This window comes from Artemia sp. Qi Xiang Cuo, chromosome 21 (genome assembly GCF_049724085.1).
Source record: "Artemia sp. Qi Xiang Cuo chromosome 21, ASM4972408v1, whole genome shotgun sequence".
In the NCBI taxonomy this organism is placed as follows: domain Eukaryota; kingdom Metazoa; phylum Arthropoda; class Branchiopoda; order Anostraca; family Artemiidae; genus Artemia; species Artemia sp. Qi Xiang Cuo.
In genome coordinates this window covers 3,312,146-3,326,485 of record NC_142814.1, presented here as the reverse complement: position 1 = coordinate 3,326,485, position 14,340 = coordinate 3,312,146, and the positions used below count along the sequence as shown (strand labels likewise).

Below are 14,340 nucleotides of genomic sequence, written 5' to 3'. Positions count from 1 at the left end.
ATATCTAACTATCTCCTTGGAGGTAACGAACCTCCCTGTCAATATAATAATGATGGTATCTCGTAACTCTGTTACTACCCTGTCTCGGTTCCTGAAAAATTAGTACACAGTTGTAGAAAATATCTTACGTGTAATCTTCGAAAGGTAACATATAACAAATAGAATAGGCGTCCCCAAACGGGGTCTAAATGTAGACTAACTGAAAAATTCGTTCTGTACAGCAAATTTTCATAGGGGTGGACCTTCACTTGGCCCAGCCAATCCTCTCAATCCCCATTCAAAATCCATTCTACTTTTTCTTAACTTTACCTTTCAATGGCTCAGACCAGGTAGTCCAAAATAGAATTTACTTTAAAGCTTACTTACTGCAACGTAGCTTAGCTTAGAAACAAAAATCCAACTTAGGATTACAAATTATTCTTTAAAAAATTGTAATCACAGAAAGGAAAATGAGTCATTTATTCAAAAAGAATCGAAGCAGGGGTAGAAACTCACTACCTATTCCCGTAAGATAAATGACCACCCACGCCACGCTGGTCCCCCCTTACAAATATAACACTTAACTTCAAAATCACCAAACTTGTCTATCTTCTGTTCTTCCTTCTGTTGTACATCCCCATTACAGCTAACCGTTGGCTTATGGCTTCGCGACTATACCATCCCCTTGGCTTTGTTCCATTGCCATTCCGTATTTCTGTCCAATCAATCAAAAATATTTTTTGTACAGCTTTCTTCATCAAGCTTGCGATTTCAAAGAAGGAAGAATCCACGAGATTTGTGGAACTTTATCTTGCACAGCAAAATAAAAAATTTCTCGCTCTCACGAAATTTACATTTGAGAGGAGTAGAAAATCAGTTTCTGGCAAATTCGATGATGTCAGCCATCATAAAAATTGGCTGTACTAGCCTCTCAATTTTCATCTGTGGAAACAACCCCACATCTCAATTGAACTGTAAATTGCCCCTTGGCATAATTCCAAATAATCTAAGGCCGAAAATGCAAAGGCCTGTGAAAACGATAAGGGTACTGGGAATGAAGTAAAATTTTGAGCGAACCATGAATCGCCTTTTTTCTGGGTTCCCTCCCTGGGATAATCAAATGCAGAGTATGCGTTGATGCTAATTGAGGATAAAACTTGGATATACCTCCCACTGAATAAGGTTTGTCGAAAATGATTTTCGACTCCAACGGAGAGTAAAAAATATGAATGGGGTTACTGGAAAAAGATTTGGATGAAATTTGAAGTAACTGGTAGAGACTATCCCCCATAGGCTTCAGATCAGGTAAAGGGATCACAACTTGTCCGTCAGTTGTGCATTGAGGAAAAGGGCTATCTTTCTTGACTTCCTGCAGGGAATCTTCTCCAAGGGATTCCTCCCCCTCATAAAGGATCGACATATCTTTTGACTTGATAGTACTAATCTCAGATTTCTTCCCAAGTTTTTCCAATCTGACTCGACATTCAACATCTCCCAAATTTTCCCCAACCCGTTGTATGTCATTCATCTCTATTTTGTAATCCACCTGTTTTGTTCCCCATGGGTCTTGGACCTCTTTGTCCCCCTATTATTTATTTTATCAAGGCACAGCCCATCCAACATTTTTTTATTCTTTGCCACTGCTGGCTGAATTTTGTCTTTTTTTTGCATTTATTTGTTCTTTTTCACTTTTCTCAATTTTTTCCCACGGCGCAAAATAATAAATTATCGTTAAATCTGATTTGGACTCCAGTGTCCATCATCATTGACTGCCTTCCTTTATTATAGTTCCGTTTTGCATCTTTTTTCTCTCTTTTAGCCTTCTTTGTTGATACCGCAGAAACAAATATTTCGTTATCAAATGGGAACTGAACTCCGACATTTGGCTTTTCATATTGTACTGAAATTTCTCGAACTTTACGAGGAAAAGCGCGAACAATAAATTTCGTCTCATTTTTCTTTGGTACAGTCAGTGTTTCATTTTGGCCTGTACTTGTTAGCGTCTCGTATTCATTATAATTGTTCTCAAGTTTTCTATTTTCTGCAAATTTTCCCGAAAAATCATTTTCGCGCGCCTTATTTTCAATATTATGTTGTCTGTTTATTTCTGCATCCCATTTCTGTAGATTATCCGTATTTCGAACACGTGTATCAAGCATTTCGTTTTTCCGACAGGGCGGTGCAGCCTCCCAATTTGTTTTATGGGCCAGTCCACCTCACCCCATAGTCAACGAAGTTGTATATTATTCTCTCTTTCTTCTCTACCTTCCTTCTTTTTTCTTTCCCTGGCTATTTTCTCTTCCTTCATAAAACTTCATATTTGTTGTGTCGTATCTATTTGAACACTCCTTCGCGAGTCCCTGCTGGATCTCAATTCAACACTGCTCCTTCTACTCGGACTACTTTGATTCCGTCTGTCAATATTTCTTCTTAACTCATTTTCTGAATCTGTTCGTTCTCTATCCGACAGAAATTATGTTTTTGAAGAGGACACTCCCCCACAGCCCTCAGGGCAAGGGTTGTAAGGTATGCCCTGGGGGCAAATAAGCTTTTTATAGAAAGTTTTTTCGTAAAAACTTCTAAAACAGATCATTCGATTGGAAATTCAAAGGGCTAGTGCCTTTTTTAAAAGTCAAAAGTAATTGGAGGGCAACTGACCCCCCTTTACTTTTGACCACCCTTGGACTTTTAAAAGTCTAAAACCTACTGCGTCATTGGCCCTTTACTGAAAACTAATGCGTCTTGAACAATATTGGATATTCTAAACAACATCAAATTGAATATTTGATATATAATGATATTAGTTGTTGAAAGATCCATTAGTTCAAGAATTTATTTCACTCTTATTTTATTTTTATTTTTAATGCTGTAAGAACTGGAAAAGAAAATATTTGTAATGTAATTCATTTTCAGTGAAGCGCCAATGACGCAGTAGGCTTTTGGTTTTTATTTTCAATTAAGGAAGGGGGCAGTATCCAAACTCTTGTTTGTAGTTAAACTGCATTCGTCTTGAACAACTTTAGAAAGAACTAATAAATTAAACTGCATTCTTTGATGTATAATGATATTAATTGCTGAGAGCTCATCAGTTCAAAATTCATCTATAATTTTAATGTTTATTTTCAATATTAAGTAAAAAAGAAAATATTTGTAATAAAATTGGTTTTCAGTAAAGCGCCAATGACGCTGCGATACTCAAACTCTTGTTTGTATTGATTTTTGTTCGTTTCAAGCTTGGTTTGAATATTCAGTTCAAGTTTCACTCGTTTTAAGATTTATTTATTCATTTATATTAATATTTATTGTATGTTTATTTGCATTGATTTTTTATTTAATTTCTGTTCGTTTTAAGTTTCATTTATACTTCAATAGCAAAATATTTTTTTCGTTTTAAGCTCCATTTTCATATTCAATCTAAACATTACTCGCTTTAAGATCTATTTATTCATTTATATTATTACTTGTTGTATATTTTTTGCTGTGATTGTTTATTTAATTTTTGTTCGTTTTGGGTTTCATTTATTCTTTAATAGTAATTTCCGGTCGTTTTGAGTTTGAACTTTGACGGGTATTTGCATCTGCTGAGCTTAAGTTTAAAATGGCCTTTATTTTTCTATGAAAAACTGATTTTTCGGATATTTTTTTTTTAATTAATCTAGGAAAAATCAAAACAAATAAACATACATTGACAATGTTTCTTCTGAAAAAGAATTTGAAATTCCACATTTTGAAGATTGGAGCTTGAAACCTTTACGGTAGTATATTCTGATATGATGTATCTAATAAAGGGATTTTAAATGAAATTGCTTTGCTTTTTTGGGGTGTTTCCCTTTTTTTAAAAAATTAGGCAAATATTCTAAGATTTTTGGTTTTGGGTGGGTAACAACAAACTGAAAGAATTTTATATATTTAGATTCAGCATAAAACGCCGGTACTTCCGGTTTAGCAATTGTCATGAGAATTCCTTTTTTAGTTTTGGTGAATATTGGCACAAGTCACTTCTTACTTTCAGTTTTTATCACAAACTATTTAATAAGATTATCCCGTGACAATTTTTTTTGTAACCTGTTTATTTTATTTAATTGAATAGGATTATAAAAAGAAAGAGGGTAACTTTGACAGCTAGATTGTAAGTTTAAATTTTCTTTTCCTTTTTCTATCCTATTTTGTTTTTAAATATCTGAATATATAAAGGATTTAAGTTCGACGGGGAAAATTGTCCTGTTATGAAAAAGTTGCATTTTACATGGCTATTATAAAATCAAAACGTGGTGTCTATGCAGGCAGGGTGAATTTTGAGTATCTCTACTCCTTCTTTAAGCTATTCTAAGGCGTAGGAAATTTCATAAAGACAAGTCTACATCTCTTATACCGGTTATAACCTATGGAAGCATTTGATCTTTCTGTAATTTTGGTCTGAGTTTCATTTTCTTTAAAATTGAATGTGTAATAATTAAAAATATTATTGATTAAATAAATCGATCTCTTTGCCAGGAATCCTTGTCGCCTAAAATTTACTGTGTTTTGTTTCATTTTGTATGCAATTTAAGTGTTTTTTTTTATTTGAGAGTTTTTTCCTAAAAATAAATAAAATAAACTTATTCCTATGAAAAAGTATCCTGAAATTACCCAGTCACCCAAGAATCGCTGCTATTTTGGTGTCTTCCCCTCCCCGGAAAATTTTCTGCCGGCGCCCTTGGACCTGTTACCTTATTAATCAGCTCTTCACGCTTAAAAGGGTCCAACAGTTCGTCAGGAATCTTTAAAACCATAACTGTCACATGAGTATCAACAACAGACCCTGTAGAGGGTAAAAATGGGAGAAATATATCTCGTAAGAATCAATTTGATTAGATAAGGTCAATACAATGTTTCAACTCGTTTCAGCGAACTAGAGAATGCATCGTAAGCCGTTGCGGGAACAGTTAGAACTTCCGTAGGTGACAAAATAACAAAGCATGGAAGAACAACTTGAGATTCCTTATAAAATCGCATCTTCTCAATCATATCACTAATGGGACTCTGCAATGCCTTTTTTCCGCTTCTTCACTTTGGCTCTTGACCCCGCACACTGTCCCATGAATCTTTTTTTTTTCAGTCTTAACAGCAGCGAATGCTATGAACTCACTCACGTATTTTACAATACTTGCATCCTCAACGCCTTTCTCAATAAAGTATTGCAAAAAATTCAACACGGGAGAATAAATCAGCAATTCCGTATTATCTTCTAAGTCTCTCATGTACTCCACTACACAAGATTGGAACAACGTCAGAAGACTATCACCAATATTTAAGGGAAATCGCACTTAACTTGCCAGAAACTAATCCAAATATCCATAAAATTTCAAAGCAAGCCCATAGGAAAACCACGCAAGTTGAAGTTTATAGAATTATATAAAAAAAAAGGTGTTTTCACAACAAACCTTGTTTTGTTTTTATTTTAACAGTGGTGCTTTTACATCATTTTAACTTACTTCCATTGAGTTTTGTTTATTCATTGATTTGTATTTTAAGTTTGATTTATTATTTGATTTAATATTTCGTCGTTTTAGACTTAAATGTGCCACTTTACTTTCAATTTAGAAGTCCTGTTTATTAGATTAGTCAACATAAAGAGGAAGTTAATTTAATGTTCATACTCAGCCTAAGTTTAGATTTTAATGCCTTTGCTTATTATTAATGCGGTTGGCTCTTCGTTACTCCTCATCGCGATAAACATCCCCAAAAATGAAGTCAATTACTTTCCTTTCCAGGAACCAAATTTGCCTAAGATACTAAGGGAATAAAATTAAGCATGAATTTGAACGTTTTAGGATAGGGAATTTGAGAATTCAATCATATTTTATCTAAAATTTCATCTAGTGTTTACTGTTCATTCTAACTTGTAATTTGGCTCTTTATTAGATACATTAAGGACGTCTTCGAGATGTCAAGCAAGGAAATGTTGACAATGCTGATAACTGACGCTTTTAAAATACAACAACCTGCAGGAAGGTTTTTTGTGTTTTTGTAGCATTTTTATGCAGTAAGGCATTAATTGCTTGAATTTTTGCTATTTAGAATAGCTAAATTATATTTTTGATCGCTAAATTATTATTAGCGATAGCTAAATTATTTTAAAAATATATTTTTTCTTATTTCTAGGGCTTAAAAGGTTGCATGCATGACAGGTCTAGGCCTATGCCTATCTAAATTCTGACAAAAAAAATTAGGTACTTGTGCATTAGCTCTTATCCATGAAAGAAGTCAAGTTTGGTTAATTTTAATAAAATAGGATGAAAATTAATAGTTTAGAAACAAATTTGGGCTATATATTTGCATAGGCTATTAGAGGGGAGGGGGGGGGGGGGTGTAAATCATAGGGTAAATATTTACCAAAACATATTATTAAGTTACGACTAAAGTGAATATACCACTTGATGCCTTTTTTTATGCTCTTTACAAATATAATAGGCTAATCATTTTTGTCAGGAATGAATTTTAGCCACCACCCCTATATATACCAAATCAGGGTATAGCCTATATTTGTACATTAGAAGGTGGGGGGAGATTTTAAACTTACCTGTCATTTACATCAGAAATAAAATTACCCCCACCCCCCTACTGTGCAAATATATAGGCTACCCTGAATTGGTATATAGGCTATAGGGGTGGGGGTAAAATTCATTTCAGTAAAGTTCTACTAAATCATATTATTGAGTTAGAAATAAAGTGAATACACCATTTGATGTCTTTTTTATGCTGATTACAAATATGATAATCATTTCTATTGGAAATGAATTTCAGCCCTCCCCCCCCCCTATATATGCCTATTCAGGGTTAGGTTAGGTTGTAAAAATAGTTTACCCTGAATTGGCATATATAGGGGGGACTGAAATTCATTTCCAATAGAAATGATTATTATATTTGTAATCAGCATAAAAAAAGGCATCAAATGGTGTATTCACTTTATTCCTAACTCAATAATATGATTTGGTAGAACTCTACCTTCATTTCCAACAAAAATGATTATTACATTTATAAAGAGCATAAAAAAAGGCATCAAGAGGTATATTCACTTTAGTTGTAACTCAATAATATGATTTGGTAAATATTTACCAAGCATAGTATGTATATATTAAATATGTAACCTAACCTAGGTACCTTTTTCCCCCCTAAACCCCAAAAAACAACAGTTTAAATATTGTAATTACAATAAGAAATCATGCTTTGTGATCAATTTGTCCATTCCAAATACCCATTTGATGGATTTCCTGTAGTATTTCCTTGTACAGTCTATAGTGGTGGGTAAGAGCAAATGCACAAGTACCAAAATTTATTTTAGTTTTGAGTTTTCAACCTCATTTTGGTAAAACTATAGTTTAGCTATTATTTCTATTTTGGAAAGGGGTTATGTTAGAAAAATAAAACTTTCAGTAATGAATCCCAGGCCAAAAACATTACCCTGGGCGGGTCTATACCTGTCAAAGAGGGTAAAATATTCAGTACCTGGCCAGCTAATCTACTCTTTAATAGGTAAATCATTGTAAAATTTCTATCATACTACCTAGAAAGTGGATTGTTTCACCATTGAATGTGTCAAAATCTTCTTAACAAGTATGTGATTATCTTGAATGTTTTGACTATATAGAACACTCACAACTTCAAATATACTGATAGACACCAGTGGAGCATAATATTGGCCACACATTTAAAGCATGGACCTAATGTTAGAAAAGGTTGCCTAATCTTTGACACAGGATCATAAAACTATAACAGCATATCCTAATCACAGACACAGTCTGCCTTGGGTTGATTTATTCTAAGAAAAGGGTATAAATACATAAAAAGTCTGCCACATAAGGAAACATATTTTTTGCAGTTTTTCAGTTTCTCCACATATTTTGCAGTAGGAGAACCTTTATCTTCACTTATTTCCTTCTTTTTCCAGTTTTGCAATATTCTTTTTTGAAAAAAGCCATGCATTTGATAATTGTTTTGTCTGTTTTCAAATTTATGTTATCCTACAAAAGTTTTTTATAGTTAGAAGAATCCTTGCCAAATTAAGTTCCTAGAAGTTTTTTTTTTTAATGATCTGCCATAGCATCTGTTTCTTCCACTGCATTTTCAATAGCAATGCATATAAATTATTTCTTAAGATGGCATAGCATTTAGCACATGTACCTGATTTTTCCAAGTGAGATTGACTGGATCAGCTTTTTCACCAGCAAATTTTCTCTGTCTGATCCAGTGTTAAAAACCCACTATGAATCACTACTAGTGGACAGTCTAGTTTATACTGAAACAGATATTGGTTTTTTAGTTATGGCCTCTGATATTTACAGTGCTATCATTTGTCTTTGAAGAAAGTTCTCATGTGGTTATGATCAATTATGTGGTTATGTTCAATTATTATGTTCAATTATGTATGTTCAATTAGTATGTTCAATTATGTGGTTATGATCAATTATTATGTTTATGTGTTATTTATCACACACAAGTGATAAGTTGCTGCAGCATCTACATTTGTTCTACCAAATCATTTTTAATTCTGGTATTGTTCACATTTCTTTTTGTGTTGGTACATTGATTCCTATTCTAAAAAAGTTTGGATTTAAGGAAGGCTATGTGCATTTTATACTTGCCAGCATCCTGATGGATACAGAGAATAGTGGCAAGTTTCTCATCCTTTGCAGCTCACAATGTCTCTCATGCTTTCAATTCTGGTGTTGTATATTCCCATTCCCATTTGTTGTATAGTGCAACAGCAAAGTCTCAATCTTTCAGTTGTTTGGGTTTTTTAAAATCTGTATATGAGATTATGTGCTGTTGTAAATGTACCTACTTATCATGGTTATGTAATGTGTAAAGCCATAATTTAAGTTTGGAAACAAATCTACCCCATTTGGGTAACTTTGCCACCATTCTATAATAATAGTATAGTTGCACCCCAGAAAAAGGTTAGAATTTGTTTTATTTTTAAATGTTTGGACCTTTCCATACTCAGTTATGCTGACAACATCCTGAATTTAAGTAGAACTTTATTGTCTATTGAGGGGAATTTTTCTGTTTTTAGTAGGGATTATTCTGAAACTAGTCTCAATTTTAATGCTTCAAAGAGCAAGGTCCATGCTTTTGGCAAATCTGTTGGTGATGTCAGATGTATACAGTTAGGAAATCATAGTATTCAGCTATCTGCCTGTATCAAATATCTTGTTCTCCCAATAGGGGATAGTTTAAAAACAACAAGGGCTTTCTTTATCTCTCATCTAAGTGAGAAACTTAGATGAGAGACTTAAGTGACAAAAGCATTTGGTATGCTAGTTTGCTGTAAAGCTTGTTACAGCAGGTGTATTTTTGCCCATGTCTACAGTGCTGTTTAATGCCTCATGTTGTTGCATTGACTCCATTTTGGAATGTGTTAATGGCTACTGATAAGAAGAGTATTAGATCCATATATTTTTGTTTTGCAAAATTTCTCTTGTTTATACTCTTATGAGCTAGAAACAAAAGACTAGTGTCAGCCAATGGGTTAACTGAGCCACTAACAGTGGCTGAGCAGCATTGCAATTGCTATTTTTCTAAGCTTGATAGGGCAAACAGACTCTATCCTGCTATGTGTTAGTAAATATATTTGAATCTATTCTTGGTAGTATAGTCTTCTTTGTGAGTGTTTTCTTTTTTTTTGTCTTTTCATCTACTCCATATTCAACCCTTGTGTTTTCTTCGGCCATAAGGATGTTGATTGATTGATTGATTAAGGTTCTCCTACTGCAAAATATGTTAACTAGGATTATTTTACATATTATAAAGTAAGAATTGTTTTCTTACATGTCTCCTCATGTGGTGGACTGCTCATACATTTACACCAAGAAAAGTATTGTGAAACAGAATAATTCTATTTAAACAGGCTAGGGAGTAGGGTGGTCCTTATTTTTCAAAGTAGGATTTCTTCAACAGGCACCCCCTAATCTTGTTTCTATTCTTAAAATACCACAGAATCCCAAAAAAGAGCCAAATATATTGACATTAAGAGGTCCCTACCAGAGGTTAAAGTTTTTGGTTGCTGCATGCTCATTGCTCATTGCTCAATGCTGCCTGTCTTGCACAGTTTTCAACAGTCAACACTACACTATAGTACAGCATGGTAGCTTTCTGAACTGCTGGACTTATTTACTTATTTATCTGCAGGCTTCCCACAATGCATTTCAACCCAGGACGCCATTTTTGTTGTATGCAATGTGAGTGAAAATGCAAATTTCGTTTTTTTTTAGTTTTATGAACTGCAATATATTAATTATGCTTCACACTGATACAGGTAACTTTATTAATCCGATACATTGTTGCAGATACACTGACACTGACACAGCAATGAGTGACAGCATGTACTGCATTGTTTGTACAAGTGACAGTACTGATACAATATTAAAACCAACTACAAGAAGTGAAACAGACATATGGCTCATCAAGCATTTATCAGACACTCTGATTTCAACAAAACTACCGTCAAAGAAGGAGGTCATGGCGCTATTTTATCACTACAAGCAAGTGACAAACAAGACAGTCCGTGAAGCGGCACATACAACAGCCCATGACGTTCTTGCAGTTTGGGCAAGGCACACATTCCAACGAGGCTCAAGAAACATGTGGTAAACAAAATTCAATGTCTCTTTAAGCAGTATGACAACCTGAAGAGAATTAAAGAAAACAAAGCTAAGCGTTCTGAAACACTGAAAAAGAAGGAAGAAGAGTGGAAAGAGGGCCTCGACGTTTTGTTTGACATTGCCCACGCCAACGCAATGGAGATGATACGCATTCAAGAAGACCGTGAGTTTCCGTTAGCGCATCGGGAACCAGGACGCCGTGGAAAGATGGGCATTGTCGACAAGGTTTTAGAAATAAAAAGAGCATCATCTCAGAAAAGGAAAGAATACCATGACATAAGAATTGAGAAGGAGAGGCAAGAAAGAACAACAAGAGAAAAGAAAGTGACACTGGAATCATCATCTGACAGCGACACTGACAGCAAAAAAGGTCAAGAAATTAAAGACCCTGAAACAGAAGATATGAAACCGTCAACCTCAGCAAAGCGTCAAAAAAGAGGAAGAGCATACATATTGGATGACAAAATGTCAGCATGTCTGGATGTGGCTAAAGCTAGTGACAGAAGTGCTGCATTACTTCTTGTTCCGACTATGCAACACCTTGTTCATGATCATGGTGAATACAATGTCAATCACTCTTCAATTCGCAGAGACAGGATGAAGCGGCGCCAGGCAATAGCCGAAAATCTACGACAGGAGTTTAAACCAACAGTTCCTCTAACTATTCACTGAGATGGAAAACTCCTAGAGGATATCTGCAGCCGGCAGATTGTCAATCGCCTTCCAATTTTGGTCTCCGGAGCAGGTGTAGATCAGCTTCTTGATGTTCCAAAGCTAGCCTCGGGAACTGGCCAAGCTTCTGCGGCAGCAGTTTTTAAAGCAGCTGTGGCTTGGAACATTACAGATAATGTAAAGTGCATGTGTTTTGACACCACATCTGTCAATTCCGGTCCAAGAAATGGTGATTGTATCCCTCTAAAACAAAAACTTGACAAGGACATGCTTTGGTTTGATTGTCGACATCATATCTTAGAAATAGTCTTACAAGCAGTGGTTCTTGATCGCCTTGGTCCTAGCAAAGGCCCAGAGATTACAATTTTCAACCAGTTTAAGAAAACCTGGCAGTTTATTGACAGAGCAGACTTTCAGACAGCTTCATCAGATGAGGGTGTGTTTACAGATGTTTCACATGTAATCACAGATATCATAGCATTTGCTGAGATGCAGACACTACTGTATCAACCCCGTGATGATTACCGTGAGCTTTTGGACTTGACAATCATATTCCTCGGTGGCACGCCATCTAAGGGAATCTCGTTCAGAGCTCCAGCTGGGCTGCATCAAGCAAGGTGGATGGCAAAGGCCATCTATGCACTAAAGATCTGGATGTTCAGAGGTCAGTTCAAACTCACGAAAAGCCAAGGAAAGGCCCTTGCTGATATTTATCGATTCAATGTCATCATCTAAGTGAAAGCATGGTTTCAAGTATTGTCTGTACCATCAGCCACTCTCATTGAGCTACAGATAAATATCAGAATCGATATCAAAAACTGCCTCGAACAAAATAATAAGACACCTATGGTACTTATCAGAGGAATTGGTGGCACTCGCCTTCTTTGACGACAAAGTATCAAATGACACCAAACATCATATGGTTACGGCTTTGCAAACATCAGGAGCAGAGCACCCTCTGAAGAGGATAACAGTGGACCCGTTGACACTCGGGGAGAAGAAGTTAGAAAACTTTGTCACGCAGAATACCAACAGATTCTTCAGCATTACCGGACTGTCTTTATCATTCCTAACTAAGAACATTGATCTGTGGTCAGTTGAAGAAGACTACCAGACAGTTAAAAATATAGTGCACAGCATGAGGGTAATCAATGACATTGCTGAACGTGGTGTTGCACTGATGGATGACTATAACAAACTGCACACAACATCTGAAGAACAGAAACAGTTCCTGTTGCTAGTTGTTAAGGAGTACCGACAGCGTTACAGTGATCGAACCAAAAAGACACCGATGAACCAGTCTGAAGCCCATATGTGAACTGTGTAGTTTGACAATTGAAGTAACTGGACGCTATTACTATTGCTGGACACTATTGCAAATCGCTTATTTTCTATTTAGTGTACAGCAACTCATAATAAATAACATGTTTGATATTAATATATAAAAAATATATAAAAAATATATAAAAAAATATATAAAAAAATATATAAAAAATAACATGTTTGATATTATTTAATTAAACGGCATTATTGTGCGCTTTTTTTTTATCAAAGCTTGCTTAAACATTTCTAATAGTTATGGTAGGGACCTCTGAAATTGAAAATAATGCTAAAATGTTTGTTTATTATTCAATTATAATCAGAATGGAATCATTTCAGACCGTGCCCCATAAAAAAGAGTAAAAAAAAATTTTCCATCTCTTAAGGACCACCCTAATAGGGAGTAGAGGCAACTTTTGCCTAAACTGAAATTCTGGTTTAAAAACTTGATGTTTTCTTATATTGTAGCCTAGTCAGCCAACCCCTACTGGTGTAGTCCTAACCATCAGCCAATCATAAATATCTAACCCTATAAATATAAGGTCCAAGACTAGGAGCCTCATGTGTATGTATTGGAAATATACTTTTTAATCAGAATATCTGGCCAAGATTAGGCACTGACTGAATACTCAGGGTCTTACCATAGCTATTTAAGGCTTAGGCTATTTAATATAGGCTATATATATATATATATATATATATATATATATATATATATATATATATATATATATATATATATATATATATATATATATATATATATATATATATATATATATATATATATATATATATATATGTATATATATATATATGTATATATGTATCTATTGAAATTTTGAGACAACAACATTTTTACCTTAATTTTCAGTTTCTTTTTGTCTTGTTTTAATTCTGAAAATGTAATTCCTATTATTTGAGTAGAATATTAAGCCACATCAGTTGATTTTTTTTTTTTTTTTTTTTTTTAATTTAGGAAAACTATTTCCAGATCTTACTAACCTCATAAATTGGGATTGAGCAAAATTTTAAAGCTGGAAACAGTTTTCTTGTGCTTATTTAATCAATTTTGTAAGGTTTTATTTTTATAACACAATTATTTTAAACGGTCATCAAAGGTCAGTGTCCTCTAGAGGGAGAATGATTGGAGTTAGGTACTTCAAAATAACTTTGCATGACATACTTTAGTCTGCAGAAGCATCCCTGAAAGTTTCATTTTCCTAGCCTAACCCTTTTCTAAGATATCGAAAAGCAGCTAAACTAGGACTTCAGCCTCTTTTTTATTGGCCTTTGTTTTTAAAAATACAGCTCTTATTATCTCAGTAGAATTTTAAGCCATATCAGGGTATTTCCTAAATTTAAGAATCATATTTGCAGTTATTTAAAGTCGTATGAGTTGGGATTGAGCAAAGGTATGAAGCTCAAAGCACTTTTCAGTAATGGTTATATGCCTTCAATTGAGGATACTTTCAATAAAAATGCCACCAATAAAAAATGTATTTTATTTTCATAAAGAATTTATTGTATATTATTTAAAAATAATTTGTATATTTTCAGTAAAAAATGCGTGCTTTCAATAAAGCATGCTCCTCTCCAGGAGACATGCTAAAACAAAAAGAGAGGCATTCTGCAATTGCTAATTTATGCTTTTTTCTATGGTTAATGTTGTGTTTGCAACAATCCCCCTGATGATTCCAAATATAACCTTAGGATACATATTAAA

At 34.3% G+C, this 14,340-nt stretch overlaps 1 protein-coding gene across 2 annotated transcripts in view; it reads left to right on the top strand.

Moving 5' to 3' along the window:
- LOC148939157 (uncharacterized) overlaps nucleotides 1-14,340 on the top strand; it is a 459,905-nt gene that overhangs the window by 414,007 nt on the left and 31,558 nt on the right. The window contains exon 1 of one of the 2 annotated variants that reach the window (XM_089106546.1): nucleotides 5,959-6,004. The exons of the other annotated variant lie outside the window; for it this stretch is intronic. The gene's annotated coding sequence lies outside the window, so the exon portion shown is untranslated. Of the gene's footprint in view, nucleotides 1-5,958; nucleotides 6,005-14,340 lie in introns of those variants that run through there. 2 annotated transcript variants of the gene reach the window in all.